This window comes from Dipteris shenzhenensis, chromosome 19 (genome assembly GCF_047967505.1).
Source record: "Dipteris shenzhenensis isolate YYH24624 ecotype China chromosome 19, Dip_SZ_1.0, whole genome shotgun sequence".
Classification (NCBI taxonomy): domain Eukaryota; kingdom Viridiplantae; phylum Streptophyta; class Polypodiopsida; order Gleicheniales; family Dipteridaceae; genus Dipteris; species Dipteris shenzhenensis.
In genome coordinates, this window is record NC_141614.1 from 2,983,655 (window position 1) to 3,000,900 (window position 17,246).

Genomic DNA, 17,246 nt, shown 5'->3' on the forward strand with positions numbered 1-17,246 from the left:
CGCACCAGTCCTGGCTCACTTGGGACGGCTCCTTGCATTGGTCTTGATCGAAGGTCATCCCTGAAGTGCCACATTGCAGCTTGGTTGGCTCCCTGGAGCTTCAGTTCCACTCACATTGGTTTATTGGAGGTTTCTTGGTTTCAAGGGTACCTGGAGGAGCCATTCTACTGCTCTTGGTGAGTTTTGCAGTTCCTTGAGCCCCATTTCTCCTAGCTGTGCCAGGCAATTCTCTTTAGGGCTTTTCAGCCTCTTGTTGCAGGCTTTTTGGGTCTCAGTTGGCCTTTCTTGGTGTTTATGCCAAGCGCCTTCTTGCGGCAAGCTCCCCCCCTATTTTGATTTTTTCCCAGGAGCCTTCTCTCTGCACTGCACTAGTTGGTGGTGATGTCCAGAAGTTTTCTTGGTTTCACAGTCCTGGAGCAGCCCGGGAAATGTCTTCTGCGCCCTCTCCAGCTCCCTGGATCTCAGTTTCTGGATTGAGCCTAGCAGCAGTGTTTATGGGCTGTTTTTCAGTGTCTCAGGATTCTACTCTCAGAATTATGTTGCAAGCTTCCTTGGGCTGAGAAGGCTCCTTTCCAGTGAACCTTTTGTCAGCCCTCTCAGTGCTTGAAGCAGCTTTGTAACTGAGCCCGAGGCTGGTTTTCTTCTAGGGATCTTGGTCCCCCCCCCTTTTCTTCTTTTTGCTCCTCCCTCTTTCCTTTTCCACCCCTCCCTCCCTCTTTCGCAGCACAGAGTTTTGCTTTACCTTGAAGGAATGGAACTTGGAGGTGACTTTTGTCTGGCAAGGGGGGCTCTTATGGCAGCACCCTCGACTCCCATGTTGTCAAGGTTCTACTTTCTCCCCAGGAGGAGCAACAGGTTGAAATTAAAGTTTAGTTACTCCAAAATAGAGCCCTGGTGGGCGGGATCGTGGGTCTCATGCCCTCAAGGAGACAGGTACGGGACTGGCTCCAAGCGATCTTAGCACTAGCGGATGAATACATTCAAGAGGTCACCATCTTAGGGAGGGAAGTCTTTCTCCTCCATCTGAACTCCCCCGACACCACCCAGACCATGATAGAGCAGAGTCCTATCTTTCTTGCCCCGCACCTCATCTACCTACTAATGTGGTATCATGGATTCACTGTGGATGACATGGATTCTACTCATTACGTGCCGCACTTTCCAGTGACACTCTGCTTCCCAGAGCTCTAGAGGGAGTAAGCCCTATCCTTCACTCCATTAGTATAGCATTTGGCACGTCTCCGCCTCAGACAGCAGCATCAGTAGTAGCAGATGATGGACTTCCTCCCTCAAGGTGAAACCCTACAGAGGAGATCCTTCTTGAGACACTCAATGTAGGAGAGCTTTGGTAGAAAGTTGAGATCTCATGTCTACCAAGGTAATGTCTTCGTTGTAGACAAATGGGGCACTTGGCACGAGATTGTTAGAGGAGTCAACGTAGGGCTCCTCCTCAGCCCCAACAAGAGCAGAGAACAGCATGCTCAAAGAGAGTGCAATGCCCAGCCAAACAGTAGCCGAGTCCCAGACACCATAGGTAGATCCTTCTCAAGGGGCTTGAACCAGGGTGAATCACAAGAAGCCCAGAAAGAAGGCTCTGAAGAAACGTAGGCGGCGTGCAAGACTCCAACAGCGAGAGCGGGAGGAAGCTTCCCAGTCTCAAGGAAAGCGATCGAAGGGCACCGCCCCAGTAGACCATCCCCGGCAAGACCCCCCCCCCCCCCCCCAATGGCAAGAGCCCAGAGCACCCAAGCTCCTGCACAACTACAAGACACCAGAGTTTCGGATTCTGCTACCCTTTAGCCCGTCCCCCCCATCCTCCGGATCTATCCCATCCACCTATTCCCCCCCCCCCACCCCTTTCTACTTCCCTCCTTCCACCCTCTCCCCCTGCTGCAATCACTCTCACTACCCATCCCCCTCCCTCCTCCTCTCCACTCCCCTCCTCTCCTCAGCCCTCTGCAGCGGCCCCAACCGCTTCTTTTGCCGCATGCCCTCCCCCTAGCCCCATCCTAACCTCAAGCCCTTGAGCAAGTGCGAGGCTGAGTATTCTCCCCCCCTCCTGTTACGGCGTCTATTTCTCAGCAGCACCCCCCCCCCCCCTTTTTCTGGATCTTGCCCCCTTGGAGTAGTCAGGAACCAATGGTTTGTTCACCCTGATTCCAAGTCTGAAGCCCACCCTGGGCAACCTTTGCCGAGGGAGATCAGGAGGCCTAGAGATTCCGGATGAGCGTCCTCTTGATTTTGCAGCTCCAAAGAGGGGGATCTTGTCACCGGGATGTAACTTTCTAGACCTTGGGAATTTACGGGTGAATATCCTAGGCCTTTTGTTGTTTTTAATTAAAAAGAGCCAACTCAATGTATTAATTCCATGGACCTAGGCAAGGAGCAAAAGGGCAAGAGAGGGGTAGAATCCCACTACTAAAATAGCTCAGGGGGCCATGGTTGGCAATTCATTACAGCAGCACATTTCATCACCATTGCTTCCACCCCTTGTGCTTCCGTTGCTTGCCCTACTGTACAGTGGTATCAGAGCAGGTTAGGGACCTTGCCCTCAGCTATCGGCAGCCTCCCTGAGCACTAGTACTCGCATTTGGAGCTGTTTGGCAGCCTGTACGGCTCATTTACCTGCTGGTCGGCTCAAATCCCTAGGCGCCTTTCCCATGTGTAGTGACCCGAGGCTACTCTAAGCATTTCCATCGTGGGAAAATGACATTTTAGTCTCTCTGAATTGCTGCAGCAGGCTCCACAGGTTCAAAACGGCTGTTGCAGGTCCCACATCTGGTCCGTACAGGTCCTTAAATGCACCAAAATGCAGAACCAGCCGAAGGAAAAGCACTCCTGACAGTCGGCTATGCAGTAGTAGCCCTACCCCAGACACCCTGCTCATTTTGGAGTTTGCTGCTACATTTTGGAGCCCCAGCTCAGCCACCTTGCACACGTGGAGCTTCTCCTTGCATTTTGGACCTCTACATCAACCAACATGATGTTTTGAAACTTGCTGCTGCACTTAGGAGGCCTCTCTTGCACTCATTTGCTGTTCCTGTACCTCGGGCTGTGGCTTGTCTCCTCAGGTTGCTGCTGCTCTCATTTTGAGGCCTTTTCCTGCTGGCCTTCGCTTGTGAGAGCCTCCACATCAGCCTTTAATTATTGTGGAGCATATACACTTGCTGTAATTCCATTTTCCAGCTTCTTTTGGCACCCTTCATTGCCATTTGCTGTCCATTTCACCTCTCCTACAAGGTTGACTACCTATGCTCAAGTTTGGAGCCTTTTACTTGCTGTAATTTTGTTCTACATCACTTGGTAAGCTCCTACTGCATTGACTTCTTTGATTTCCTACAAAACAGCCATTTCTTTGGTTCCTTGGAATTGTGGAAAGGCCCAGTGTTGCCTTGGAAAGCCCCGTGTTGCCTTTTGGGAGTCCATTTGCAGCAGGTACACCTTGTAACAGCCACACATTTGCAGTGAAAAGCTTTGAAGCTTGTGCAGAAATTTGTCTTTTGGATTTGGGAGATCGCACTCCTCTCATTCGCATTGTCAGTTGGTGCCTTTGCCTTGCATTTTTGCACTATGGCTGGCAATAAGATTATTTGTTTGGGATGCTTGGGTCTAAGGACAAACTTGATGGCACAAATTACCCGTGTGGGTTTATATGATGGGGCATGTCTTGGTTGCGCCAAGAATCTTTGGACTATTGTTACAGGCACTAAGGTCAGACCCACCAGACCTCCTACTTCTGGTACATCTGGTACTGCCTCTAGCTCATCTAGTGATGGGTCTAATGCTACTTCTCGTGCAGCTGCCTCTTCCACTACAGCTACTTTGCCTCCTACTCAACAGATTCAATGGGATGGATGTGATGCCAAAGCACATGTCTTGATTGCTCTTTCAGTGAAAAGTGCAAAATGAGGCTAGAGATGCCTATCTCCGCAAGCAGTTGAAGGATTTAAAGCTTGAAAAGGGTGGTAATATAAATTCCTATCTTACCAGTGTTCAGGATTTGAAAGAGCATTTGGCAAATATTGATGAGGCAGTCCCTGATTCTCAGCTTGTATCTATGACACTTGATAGATTGCTTGATTCCTATCAGGGCTCTGCTACTTGCAGTTGGTTGCCATGGGCAATGCCAGCTCCTTTGATTAGTTGGTTGTCCTTTTATTACGAGAGGAACAAAGCCATGTTAATAGACATGCTTCTATGGCTAGTGATCAAGCCTTTGCTGCACAACATAAACATAAGGGCAAAGGGAAAGTTTCAGCTAGTAAGCCCCCTCATACACATGCTGGTCATTCCTCTGATGCATCTACTTCTAGAAAGAAAAGAGATGTAACTATTGCAAGAAATCTCGGCATGACATCACTGAGTGCAAAAAGCGCATTGCATCTAAAAAGAAGTCAGGTCTTGCAGTTTCCGGTGCTCCTAGTCAAGATGATAGACATGAGTCAGCTAATTTTGCACATGATCAGTATTGAACTTTTCTATTACTTGTCAATACAATCTTGACATTCATGATGCATGCATGACAGTTTCTGATGTTTCTAATACCTGGTTCTTTGACAGTGGTGCTAGTAAGCACATCACTTCCTGCAAGAATTTATTCAGCTCACTTGCAAATGCACCAAAGGAAGGAACAGTTTCACGTGCCCATAAAGCATCTTATTTAGTAAAAGGCATTAGGCAAGTTGCCATTACTTCTGTATCTGGTGGTCTAGTCACTTTAGACAATGTACTTTATGTACCAGGCATCCGCAAAACCCTCATATCCATTTCAGCCATGCTACTTGTGGATACCAGGTTCTCTTTGATGGTGTTAGGTGTGCAGTCTATGATGCTACACATGCCTTTACCATGTTGTTGCCTAGCACATTGACTAGAGGACTCTACAAACTTCATGCATATGACAGATGATTGCATGATGCTAGACTTGCAGATGCAGATGCTTATGATGTTGATGGTTCTACCATGGCAGATACTCATTTACGGCATGAGAGGTTTGGACACCTCAACTTTGGAGCTTTGGTAAAGTTGCATAAAGAAGATATGGTTGTTGATCTTCTTAAGATGCATATGCCTTCAAAGCATGTCTGTGAATCATATTTGCTTGGAAAAATGCATCGCTATGCATTTCCCACAGATGGGAGATTGGTGCATCTCGCGAGTTGTATTTGATTTACACTAATGTTTGTGGACCCATGCGGGTTGCAATGGATTTTTTGTCACTTTCATTAATGAATGTACCAGATATACTTGGATTTTTGCCTTGAAATCCAAATCTGAAGTCTTTGCATGTTTCTAACATTTCATTTCCTTGGTAGAGGATGAAAGCGGGCTGAAAATTGCCCACATAAATACAGACAGGGGGGGTGAATATATGTCAAAGGACATAAAGAAGATATGGTTGTTGATCTTCTTAAGATGCATATGCCTTCAAAGCATGTCTGTGAAGCATATTTGCTTGGAAAAATGCATCGCTATGCATTTCCCACAGATGGGAGATTGGTGCATCTCGCGAGTTGTATTTGATTTACACTAATGTTTGTGGACCCATGCGGGTTGCAATGGATTTTTTGTCACTTTCATTAATGAATTTACCAGATATACTTGGATTTTTGCCTTGAAATCCAAATCTGAAGTCTTTGCATGTTTCTAACATTTCATTTCCTTGGTAGAGGATGAAAGCGGGCTGAAAATTGCCCACATAAATACAGACAGGGGGGGTGAATATATGTCAAAGGAATTTGCTGATTTTTTTGCCTCGAGTGGCATACATCATCAATGCATTGTGCCTTATAGACTTATACTTGTCAGCGAAATCCCGTGGCTAAGAGAAAGAATAGATCAGGTGGATGCCGTTATGTGTGCAACCTATATTTTGAATAGATGTCCAACCAATGCACTGTGCCTTATAGGCTTATACTCGTCAGCAAAATCCCGTGGCTAAGAGAAAGAATAGATCAGGTGGATGCCGTCATGTGTGCAACCTATATTTTGAATAGATGTCCAACCAAGGCTTTGAAAATTATTACACCTTATGAGACTTGGACAAGTCATAAGCCCAGGATTTCTCGCATGAGAACTTTTGGTTGCTTGGCATATGCACATGCGTCTTCTCAAACACGAACGAAGTTGGATGAAAAAGCTGTCAAATGCATTTTTATTGGGTACAGCTCAGAAAGCAAGGGCTACAAGAGAGACCAACAGCGCATAGGCAAGATTTTCGTTAGTAGGGATGTTGTTTTTTATGAGTCATCATCTATGCCTTTACAAGACTGTCAAAAACAGCCCACAGTTGATGCCACAGATATCTTTGACAGCTTGATGCCTTTGTTTCCGTTAGACCCCCATGATGATGCCACATCCGAGGTTACTCCTCCTCCTTCTAATGGTCATTTACAGCCACATGTGCAGTCTGAAAATCAGCATGATTTATAGCCTGATATGCCTCAGATTGATCAGGATGTTGTGCATAGGGCCATTGACCAAGAAAGAGCTGAAATTCAGGCGCCCAAAAGGCTTTCTCGTTGGCTCCTTGACACTCTAAAAAACAGCAAACAAGATGCTACTCTGCCAACCCATACTAGAGCAGCTGTCAGGAAAGAATATGCTAATTTGGTTGCTTCTGCATTGGTTGATACAGCATGCAATGAAGAGCCATTATGCCATAAGGATGCCTTTGCAAATGAATGTTGGTTGCAGGCCATGCAAGCTGAATTGGATTTCATCCATCAGAATAACACTTGGGAGTTATGTGACTTGACTCCTAGCATGAATGCCATTGGGACTAAGTGGGAATACAAGATTAACCGGAAAGTTGATGGTTCCGTGGACCATTACAAAGCCCGTCTTGTTGCTAAGGGCTATGCACAGCAACAAGGCATTGACTTTGAGGAGACTTTTGCCCCCACTTCCCGGATCAATACTATCAGGATTGTTATTGACTGCCCACTTTCATTGGGAGGTACATCAACTTGATATTAAGACAGCATTTCTTCATAGGCACTTGCAAGAGGAAGTCTATGTTACCTGACCTCCTGGCTTTGAGGTTGCAGGTTCTGAAAGGAACACAGGGCATCATGCACACTGATCCGCAGGAGATTTTAGACCTGACTACAAGATTTTACAGCCAGCTCTTTCAGATGGAGAGGATGACTCCAGCTTGTCTTGTGGCCCATGAGTTAGTTTGGGACCATGTTCCGACAGTAGTCTCACGGGATTTGTGTAAGAGTTTGAAGGAGCCTTTCACGGATGAGGAGCTTTGGGAAGCCCTCAAGGCTCTGTGGCTCATATTGCATAAAGCTGTGTGGACCAATGTCAGAGGACTCAGGATTGGGAAGGGTAATGGCAAATTTATGAACTACCCCTCCCTTTCCGCCTAGCCTGCCAGGAGATCTTCGACACGAGCTCCCTTCCTCAGCCCTTGAGCAAGGGGTGGATTTGTTTGATCCCGAAAGGAGGAGATAGGTCAGACATCCGGCAATGGAGACCGATCAATTTGCTTGATACTGCATACAAGATCCTTGCCAAGGTCTTGAGTTTGCGGTTACGACCCCTTCTTACTGACATCATCCACGAAACTCAGACCAGGTTCATTCAAGAGCACAGCATCCTTAATAACATCTTCACATTCTGGGAGAAAGTGGATTGGTCCAGGGAGGAGTCACAGCCTTTGGCCATCCTTCTCTTGCATTTTGAGAAGGCTTAAGACAGGGTGGAGTGGTCTTTCCTAGACAGTACCATGCGGGGATTGGGTTTCTCAGACAGATGGATCTAAGGAGTTTCTGTGCTTTATGTGGGGAGCTCTAATCAAATGCTTATCGGTGGACACACGGGTGAGGCCTATTAGAAATGACCCAACAGAGGGTACGCACAACGGAAGACTAATAGAATAGCCCAGGAGCTCACACAGTGTGGTGTGGGATGTGGAATCACAAACTTCTTAACTTATGTGCATAAAATAGATGTGCAAACTCATCACTAGACAATGAACCATTCAGATAGAGAAACCACCAAAATAATATATTTCCGTCCAAAGCTATGGACACAATACAAAAGAGAGAGATCCAGAGTCCCACCAATGGTGTGGTCCTCTGATCTTACCACAAGGTAATCCTCCTATCTGTTGGCTATCTCTAGACACGAGCCCGTGTGCTCCACCTCGAGCGTAAGTAGACTTTCCGTCCAGATTACAACACCTTGCTGTCCTAGAAGACAGCCAAGGTCCAGCCTCTAGGGAACTCAGTCTGCAGCACACCTTTCACTCTCCTTCACCCCTAGTGTGAGGCCCAAGGGAGGGAGTGGCTTCTGGCTGCTCCTGTCTACTCCTGCTCTTGCTGGATGGTTGGATTAATTATGAGGCCCAGGGCCTCTCTTTTTATAGGCCCAAGGCCTGCTGCAAAAAACCGACCAGCAGCATCATCCTGGCCGACCCAAACAGGCCGACCAGTCTGCAGCTAAAACCACCCCAAGGGGCTCTCAAAACAAGAGTCTTTGGCCCTCCATTCCATGCAGGGGACCAGCCCCTAGGTCTGCCTATGTGCTGGCCTGGTTGGCTGGCTCCAACCAGCCCCACCAGCCCTATCCAGTGGCTGACCCAGCTCCTGCTCCCCCCCGCCATGTCTGCGCCATGCTGCAGCCCTTTGCCGGCACCATGCTGTGTGTACCCGTACAAATCCATACCATTGCTGACATCATCGCGCCTTTGTTCCAGGCTGGAGATGCTGCACAGATCTGCTCTGCTCTGTCCTTGACAGTCCCCTGGCCATTCTCTGCCAGATCTGCCCTAAAGGCAAGCTTCCTTCTACGAGGTACTCTCCTCTCTTTGTGTGAGGTGCTGCCCATGTGGCAGCCCCCTCCCTCTCTTTTCTTTTGCCCACATGGCAGCCATGCTTCTGCTCGTGTCAATCTCTCAAACCCTAGCTTAAACCCCCCCATGCTCTCCTCAAATGGGGGCTTACAGATGGGGAGGTGACCTTTCCAACAAGGCCTTTCCTCTCTCTCGCTCGGTCCACCAGGGCTGCCCCCTTGCTCCCTTCCTCTTCTTATTTGTGGCGGAGACTCTGGGCTTGAGATCACAAGTGGCGGGCCTCACAGGGTTGAGGCTCGCAATCATACAGGACGAGCTGCTAAACTCTGAGTTTGCAGATGACACGGTCTTATACGTAGAGGGCACCACAGCGAGTTTGGAGAGAGTCAAGGGAGCCCTGGCTATCTATTGTGAGGCCCACATTAGAGTCATTACGACGACTTGCAGACAACGGGGTCAATGCAACTTGGTATGCATGCGTTTCTAGATGGTTTGATAGCCAAGGTGTCTAGATGGATCGACTCCCCTTCTAGTACAGTCTGGATGCCCCGCCGTCCTCCCTTATTCCACGAGATGAGGTCAACCGTATCAAACGGTTAGATTTGTTACAGCTTTACACAGCACAGACTTGGGGGGGAGTGGAGTCCCCTACCAAGATCCACCATTTCCTTAGAGTATCAGAGGATGGATAGATCATCAAACCCTCACACCTGGAGGACGGACACATCACACATGCACTGAGGATTGCCATTGGAAAGATGACTTGCAACCAAGCTAGAGCTAGGACGATGTTATGAGGCTATCATGGTTCCACCCTAACCCCCTAGTACCTACAAGGAATTGAGCAAGAAGTGTCAACCTAGCCACCACTTTAAACAAACACTAAGCCAAGAGCATCGACTTTTTGAGGCTTCCACTAGCTAAGCACCTATGTCATGTTCCCAAGAACAAAAAGCTCTAATATCGTGTGATAGCACAAGTGGGATTAAGTCCGTTTGGAGAGATGACACCCCTAATGTTACACTGACAGAAAGACCAAGCATACATGAGAAGGATGTACCACAGCCCCTAGCCCACCTCGATAGATTCACGTTTGATAAGAATTTATCATTCGAAGATAGGATTCCTTTTTTCCACGATGGGGTGTGTCCCTTGGGTGAGGAGTCAGAAACTCTTCATCAAAAGGTGTGTCCGATGGTGGAAAAGGTGCGTCCCTTGGTTTTGGGACAGCCCAAGCACATCAAAAGACATGATTTTTGTCGTGTCCATTCACATCAACTCGTGATGTGAGGGAGACGGAGAGGCCACTGATGACTTTAGGTAGGATTGGCGCTAAAAAATTTTACGCTCATTCTCTCCATCTCTTTCATGCACAACGTGCGTGGATATCCTTCTAGTGGAAAAAGATGTATCAGTCTCATCCCATCAGCTGGGGATAGAGGCAGGTAGAGCTACCGGCATGCTAAGAGAGCAACGGATATGCTGGCTTTGCACACTGGGGGAGGTGGACACAGAGGAGTACACTATATGCAAGATTCGAGGGTGATAGCAACAGAAGGGAGGAGATGCGACCTTCACCCCGCCCGCTGCTTCCCCCGCCCCTCGCGCTGCCTAGGCTCCGCCCTGCCACTCCCACCCTTCTCTCCCCGCGCCCTCCCCTCGCACCCTGCTCGCCGCCCTGCTCGCCTTGCTGCAAGCCCCCTCCGTTGGCTGAGCGCTCTCGACTGCTGACCGGCTGCCCCTCATGCCCCGGTTCTACCGTGAGCCTCTCCTGGATGGTGCGTCCCCAGCCTTGGCCTGCTTGTTGGTGGCTTCCTTCCCGTGGCAGTGTTGTCTTCCAAGCTGGTCTTTTGCACCCTTCTCCCTCTCCGTGGAGTAGAAAGCGTCTGGGTTGGGGGTGTTCGGCCATTTGGAGGTGTCGAGCCACTTGTGGCATGGGGCCTTGCACTTCTTCAGAGGGGAGTATCTTCGGCTTCAGCCGTCTCCCTTGCCCTGGCGGTCCTCCACATTTGCACCTTCACAGCAGCAGTAGGTTCATCTTTCAGGAAGCGTCTCTCCCTTCCCCGTGGCATTTCTTTGGCAAGAGGAGGTTTGCCCTGCACTCTCTTGTTCTTCCGGAGTTGGAGTTCTCCTCGCAGCTTTGCCCTGGCGACATCGGCCATGGCCATCCCCCAGCCATCCAATTCATGCCTTCCCATGGTGGTGGTTGTGCTGCCCTCGTCCCATCAGCATCTCATGGCCGCGAGTGGTGCACTGGAGCTGGAAAGACATGGCCCTTGGTGCTTGGGTCTCCAAGCTTCTCAAGACTCAGAGTTTTTCTCGAAGTTTCTTTACCCACAGGGCGACAGCCCTCGACTCTATCCTCAGGGATCCCTTCTCCTTTGGCTCTACTTCTTCTTGTCGTACCAGGAGGCTCCCCAAGTGGGTTGAGGCCTGCAGATGCGTGGAGCGGGCTACTGGAGTGCGGACTCACCCCCCGTCAGGTGGTGGTTGCTCATGCAGGCGGGTCTCTTCCTTTTGGCACCCTCGGGCGGGCACGATGGACGGGAGCTCAGCGGAGGACGGATCCATACATGCTTGGATCACGAGTATCTCCAGGATTCATTTCATCAGGGATTATTGGTCGGCCCCGATTGCTGGATGTTGACTCAGAGGAGTCATATCAGTTGATGGTTCACTGTCTCGAAGACTTTCTACCCACAGGGCGGCGGCTCGTGGCTCTATCCGCAGGGCTGTTGGACTTGATCCCTTCTCTTGGGGCTCTACTCTTTCTTGTCGTACCAAGAGGCTCCCCAACTGGGTTGAGGCCTGCAGGTGCGTGGAGCGGGCTATTGGAGTGCGGACTCGCCCCCCGCCAGGCGGTGGTTGCTCATGCAGGCGGGTCTTTTCCTGTTGGTGCCCTCGGGCGGGCTCGATGGACGGGAGTTCAACGGAGGAGGGATCCATACTTTCTTGGATCACGAGTACCTCCACGATTCACTTCATCGGGGATCCGTAGCTTTTTTGGTGTCGCGGTTTACTGGTTTTTAGAAGACCCAGACTAGGGCTTTTTGTTTTGACAGCATTTTGCAACAATTTTATGCTTAGCCCTGTGTGGCTTGTAGTTTCGCAGGTGGGAGTTATCCCTGTGCTCCAGCATTGCTGTTGAGTCTCTTGTATTCCTTATCTCGAAAGTAATATAATTAGCCCTTCTTTTTGCCCAAAAAAAAAAAAAAAGAGAGATTCGAGGGTGGTACCACGGCCTATATCAGGAGGGGCTCATTGGACCACTCTCTCGCCTGATCCATTTGCAGGACGAAGTCTGTGTCGGTCTTTATCTAATGGATGACAACATGGAGATACTCTTCTTAGACAACCTGTGCCAACAATATTACTTGAGCCAGAGACAGATGTAGCCTAGCGACATATCACAGATTTCTACACCTTTGAATCAGCCCCGGGGCACATCGGAGTGGAGGAGGAGATATATGATGTGAGGGTAGAGTGGACTGGGAGGAGGAGACTACATGGAGCGACGGAGCAGAGAGCTGCTAGACCACGCACGAGTCCGTCTTATCACAACCTTTCTTCAAGGTGAGCGCTAGAGTCGAGAGGTCACTCTTGACATGGTGCGCCAATTACAGAAGTCTCGGAGACCACACCGCCCCCCTCCACCATTGTAGTGCGGCACGATGAATGCAGCTCCGAGCATCTCATAGGAGAGCCACCATGGCACTTGGATATGCCTTTTGAGTTTGTGGGCTTCCTATGTGTATCAGGTCTGAGTTATGATTTTCTTTTGTTTTTCTTAGCACTCTGCAGGGGTCTAAGCGAAACCCCTTGCTTCAGCCCACAACGGCTTGTATGAGTCATTTTGCGATTCTACTTTGTCTCATCGGCCCGCGAGGCCTCTCGAAGATGTTAAAACATATTTCTTTCTTTTTTCTCCTCCCACTTTGGCGTCTCTCTCTCTCTTAGCAAAGGGTCTTAGCGGACCCTTTGCCTCAGCCCCTTGTGGCTTGTATGAGTTTTTCTTGTGTCACTTTGTCCCATAGGCCCACGAGGCCTTCTATGGATGTTAATATTTCTTTCTTTCTTTTTCTCTCTCTCTCTCTCTGTGCGATGGGAGCTACACAGAGCATGGGCTAGCACAAGGAGGGAATGGAATGGATGGAAACATGGAGTATAACAGTCACTGATTTACCAAAAGATGCATGTGAAATAAGGGAGATTGTGACACAAAAAATGCTACAAAAACTTTGGCAAAACCCGGGAACAAAAAATGCAGTTTAAGAAACAGCAAATTAACTCAATGGGCAGCCATTGAATGCAGAAATACCTCGGGGAAGACATATCAACATTAAAGCTCACATGATCTTGCGGTAGAGTGTCACGAGGACGTGAATTTATGGGAATTTTGATTTGCGACTCCAGTAATTTACGTGTGATTGCCTTGGGTCTCTGGGCGCGGAAGTTTGGCCACGTGTGCACAACTTGGGGAATTAAAATTCCTAGCAGGCCCTTGGAATTGTGAATGTGCAGGCCAATTACTAGGCAATTAATTCCTAGGACCAGTGTGTGCAACAAAGGGGCAAAAGAGTGGTGCAATTAAAAACTGCTATTTTTGGCACGGGACTCTAAAATCAGCACAAGACAATTGTTTGGCATGTAGGAGGCAAAAAAGCAAGCAGAAAAGTTAAAATTTGCTCTTAGGGTTGTTTGCAGGGCCACAGAAGAACAGGGAGAGGCAAGTCACAAGGTGGGAAAGTTCTCCAGGGCTATTCTATCACATTGCCTTGCTGATTTTGGACTACCAGGGCAATCTATGGGCTATTGGTGGGCTGCCAAGGCTGCCAGAAGCTCAAAAACAAAATTCGTTTTTGTGCCAAGAGCCTTCAGATCATTTCGTTTTTGTTGCTTTTGTCACCAAGCTGTAAATATCCTAGATCAAAGTATTAAGTTGACCATTTATTTGATCATAATTAAAGAGTTTTCCATTTTTGTTAATTATGGTCAAAGAGTCCCTTTAATAGTCAAAGATACTTGACTATGGTCAAGTAAGCCTGATTTCGATTGGGGAGACTTGGTTATTACCAAGAGGGTTAACTGCGGTTAACCAGAGAACCACAGAGCTGACTACGGTCAGAGAGTGTTGACTTTGGTCAACGAGACTTGGCATGCACCAAGAGGGTTAACTACAGTTAACCGAGTTGTGCCAACTTCGGTTGGAGAGATGTGCCAACTTCGGTTGGAGAGACTTGGCCATAATTATGATGCCTCCACCATTGGTCAAAGCCCCCTTAATTATGATCAAGAGCGTTGACTCCGGTGAACTAGAGAATATATATATGTATATTTGTTATGTGCGCACATGTTTTCAGTGGGGACACCCACAATGACTAGAATTAGTCTAGAGATTATTTGCACGCAAAAGCGCTAACCATTAAAGGGTGCCATGGTTGTGCGCTTTAGTTATTTATTGTAGGTATCAAGTGGGGTTAAAAGCCCAAGCGCTATGGAGCCTGACGAGCATCTAGGAGGACGTTCACATGACCAAGTGCTTCGAGGAACCCACAAGTTGCCCTTTAGTGGCATGTAACTAGTTTCTAGTCATGAAAGTTGACAAGTGGCATGTTGCGAAGAAAGAGGGCCTGAGAGCTCATGTAATACTACACGTTTTGGATTTTTGTAACTCAGCCTCCACGCTGAACTCTCTGTACTCAAATCTTTAATGAATAAAATGCCTTCGGGGGGTCCAGCCCGACATGTTGTCCTAGGCCCTGGTTGCTTGCAGAGAGAGAGCGAGACACAGGGAGAGAGTGGTTTGATGTTATGCCATGGCATGCAAAAGAGAGAGAGAGAGAGAGAGAGAGAGAGAGAATTGTCATTTGTACAGTCAAAGAACTGTTTGTAGTGAGTGCAGCACGGCAGATTTCAGCTTTTCAGGTTGCAGACAGAGGCTGCAGGAAGCAAGACGATTTGATTTTTGGCTGATTTCTGTCAGCTGCTGCTGATTTTGGGCCTTTTTTAGGGGGGCAACCTGTTCTTTGTTGCTTTTTGGCTGTTCCAGGGTTGAATCATCTGTTCCTTGCTGGATGCAGGGTTTTTCTAGACCAGACGACTTGTTTTTTGGGATTCCTGGTAGAGGAAGGCTAGTTTTTTCCTGCTTTTTCCGTTCCCAGACTGGTTGTGGGCTGGTTATTGCGTTTGGTATTGTTTCCACGCAGGGAAAGGCTGATTTATGCTGTTGGGCAGTGGCCGAGGTGGCTACAGATTGGGACGAACTGTTTTGGAAGGGTTCCCTTCGTTGTTTGTGCTAGAGTTTGGCTGTCCTTTTGTTTTCTGCAACTGTTTAGCCTGCTTGGCTGGTTGGGCACTTGGTTGTGCAGGTGAAGAGGACAGAGAGAGAGTTTATGCGTTTGGGATATGTTGCACGCTTGGTCGGAAGGATGCCTGATTGCCTAGTGATCGGATGCATATTCGCCATATAAAGTTGAGCAGGAATTGCCGGCTGTGCAGGATATTGCAAGTTTGTGGGTAGTGGTTTGCTTGTGTGGGGCTTTTAGGAGACCTTGTAATCAGCCTCTTGGCTTTATATGAATATTAAAGAAATACCGCAAGTGGCGCCAGTGTTTGGGGCCAATCGGTGTTTCTGAGTAGGAGCGCTCTAGCTCCTTGTGATTTAATCTGTGGTGATTAATAATTTGATTATTTACTGTGTATGCTATGGTTAAATTGGATTCTACCACCCTTTGATTAGTGAAGGCTGGTTTCATGGTTCCATTGCAAGGATCCACCTAACTAGCCTATGGTTGCTTGGCTTGGTGTAAGTCCAACAAACTAGGCAAAGGATACATCATACAGTCCAGTAAATATGTCTCACAGGGAAAGATCTCTAACTCTCACAGAAGGGAAAGACGAAGACAGGATGTCACAGACCCCAATTGATGATCAGGGCGTGAGAGAGGGATCCTAATATGTTGCCAAGTAGCAAGTTGACAATACTGATGAGGAGGACATGGATTTATTCAAGGCACAGTTGTAGAGCTTTATGAGTGCTTTTTCTCAATTTTCACAGGACCCTCGTCTTCAAAAGATTCTGAATTCTGAAACGCAGCCAAAGAAAAGGAATCCCGATGATGCGGATAAGGAGTTCAAAGTTAACAAGAGGCGGCATGTGAATTTCCAAGATCAACCCTCGCAAAACCCCTATGGTTTGCAGCAATCTAATGTTATCCCGGGATTAAATCAATGTAATAATTTTCAGTCTATGGTTTCCGGACAGCAAGGAGTTATTGCACCCCCCCCGTGCAACAGGATTATTTTGGTGGAGGATCAGTTTTTCAGGCTATGGTCAGGGTCAGCCCTCAAGCACAAGTTGCTTGTATGCCTACAAGTCAGATGGTGGGATTTCAGCCTATTATGCAGCCCATGGGACAGAATTTAATATATGCAAATGTTGGTGCAGCCCCAGGGATGCAAATGGGAATGCATAATGCAGTAGCAGACAATATGGTTATGCCAAATATGCAAAATTCAGGAGCTGGTCTGAATAATACAACTTTGCCTCATGGGGTTGGTGCTGGAGATATTGTGAGTGTTGATGTTCCTTTTGCTCAAACACCTACATATGATAATTTGGCACCGAAGGGGAAAGTGAAAGACTATAAAAAAGCTGGAGCTGCGGTCAAATTCGAGACTGTTAGTGGTACTCAGGATAAACTAAAGGCTTTGACCTTTCTCCAGCAGTTTGATGCAGCGTATACTGGAGGAAACTTTTCTGAGTCATCTAAGATACGTCGGGCTGCAATTTTTATGAAGGGTAATGCTCTCCAGTGGTGGAACACTATGCTTATCTAAAACACTGCACCTACTACTTGGATAGGCTTCAAACAAGTGTTCTCAGCTGCGTGGCTCACCACGACTTTTGAGGTTGACATTATGATTGCCTAGCATGATCTGAATTCAAACAACTGCCGAGATCTCGAGGAGTACGATAGTAAATTTTAGGCGGCTTTGTTGCCTGTAAGCTCCTATCGGCATGTCCCTTTCTCTGAGCAAGTGGGGAAGTATTGTTGTGGCTTACCAAAGGAGCTTAGAGACTACTATACGAAAACAAAGGTTTCTCATGTCTCAATTTATTGAGAATGCTAGCACAGCCTATGCATTGATGCAGGGAAAGACTTTTGGATTCAAGGGAGGTCAGAAGCACAAAGTCAAGAAGGACAGAACGGAGTCTGGAAGAGCTGAAGTCTTTGTATGAGGAAAAGAAGTGCTTTAAATGCAAGGAACCGGGACACATGTCCAGGGATTGCCCACAGTGGAAAGAGGAGAAGGCTGATGCAGATAAGAGTGAGCTGAAGAGAAAGAAATCAAAGACCATTGCTGGTTTAATGCCATATGTAATCAATCAACAGCCACAGGGAGAAGAAACAGAGTTATGCAGGGCTTGGGTTAAGATTTG

At 47.9% G+C, this 17,246-nt stretch overlaps 1 protein-coding gene across 3 annotated transcripts in view; it reads right to left on the reverse strand.

Moving 5' to 3' along the window:
- LOC147889935 (D111/G-patch domain-containing protein) overlaps positions 1 to 17,246 on the reverse strand; it is a 44,934-nt gene that overhangs the window by 1,553 nt on the left and 26,135 nt on the right. The gene's annotated exons all lie outside the window — the stretch shown is intronic.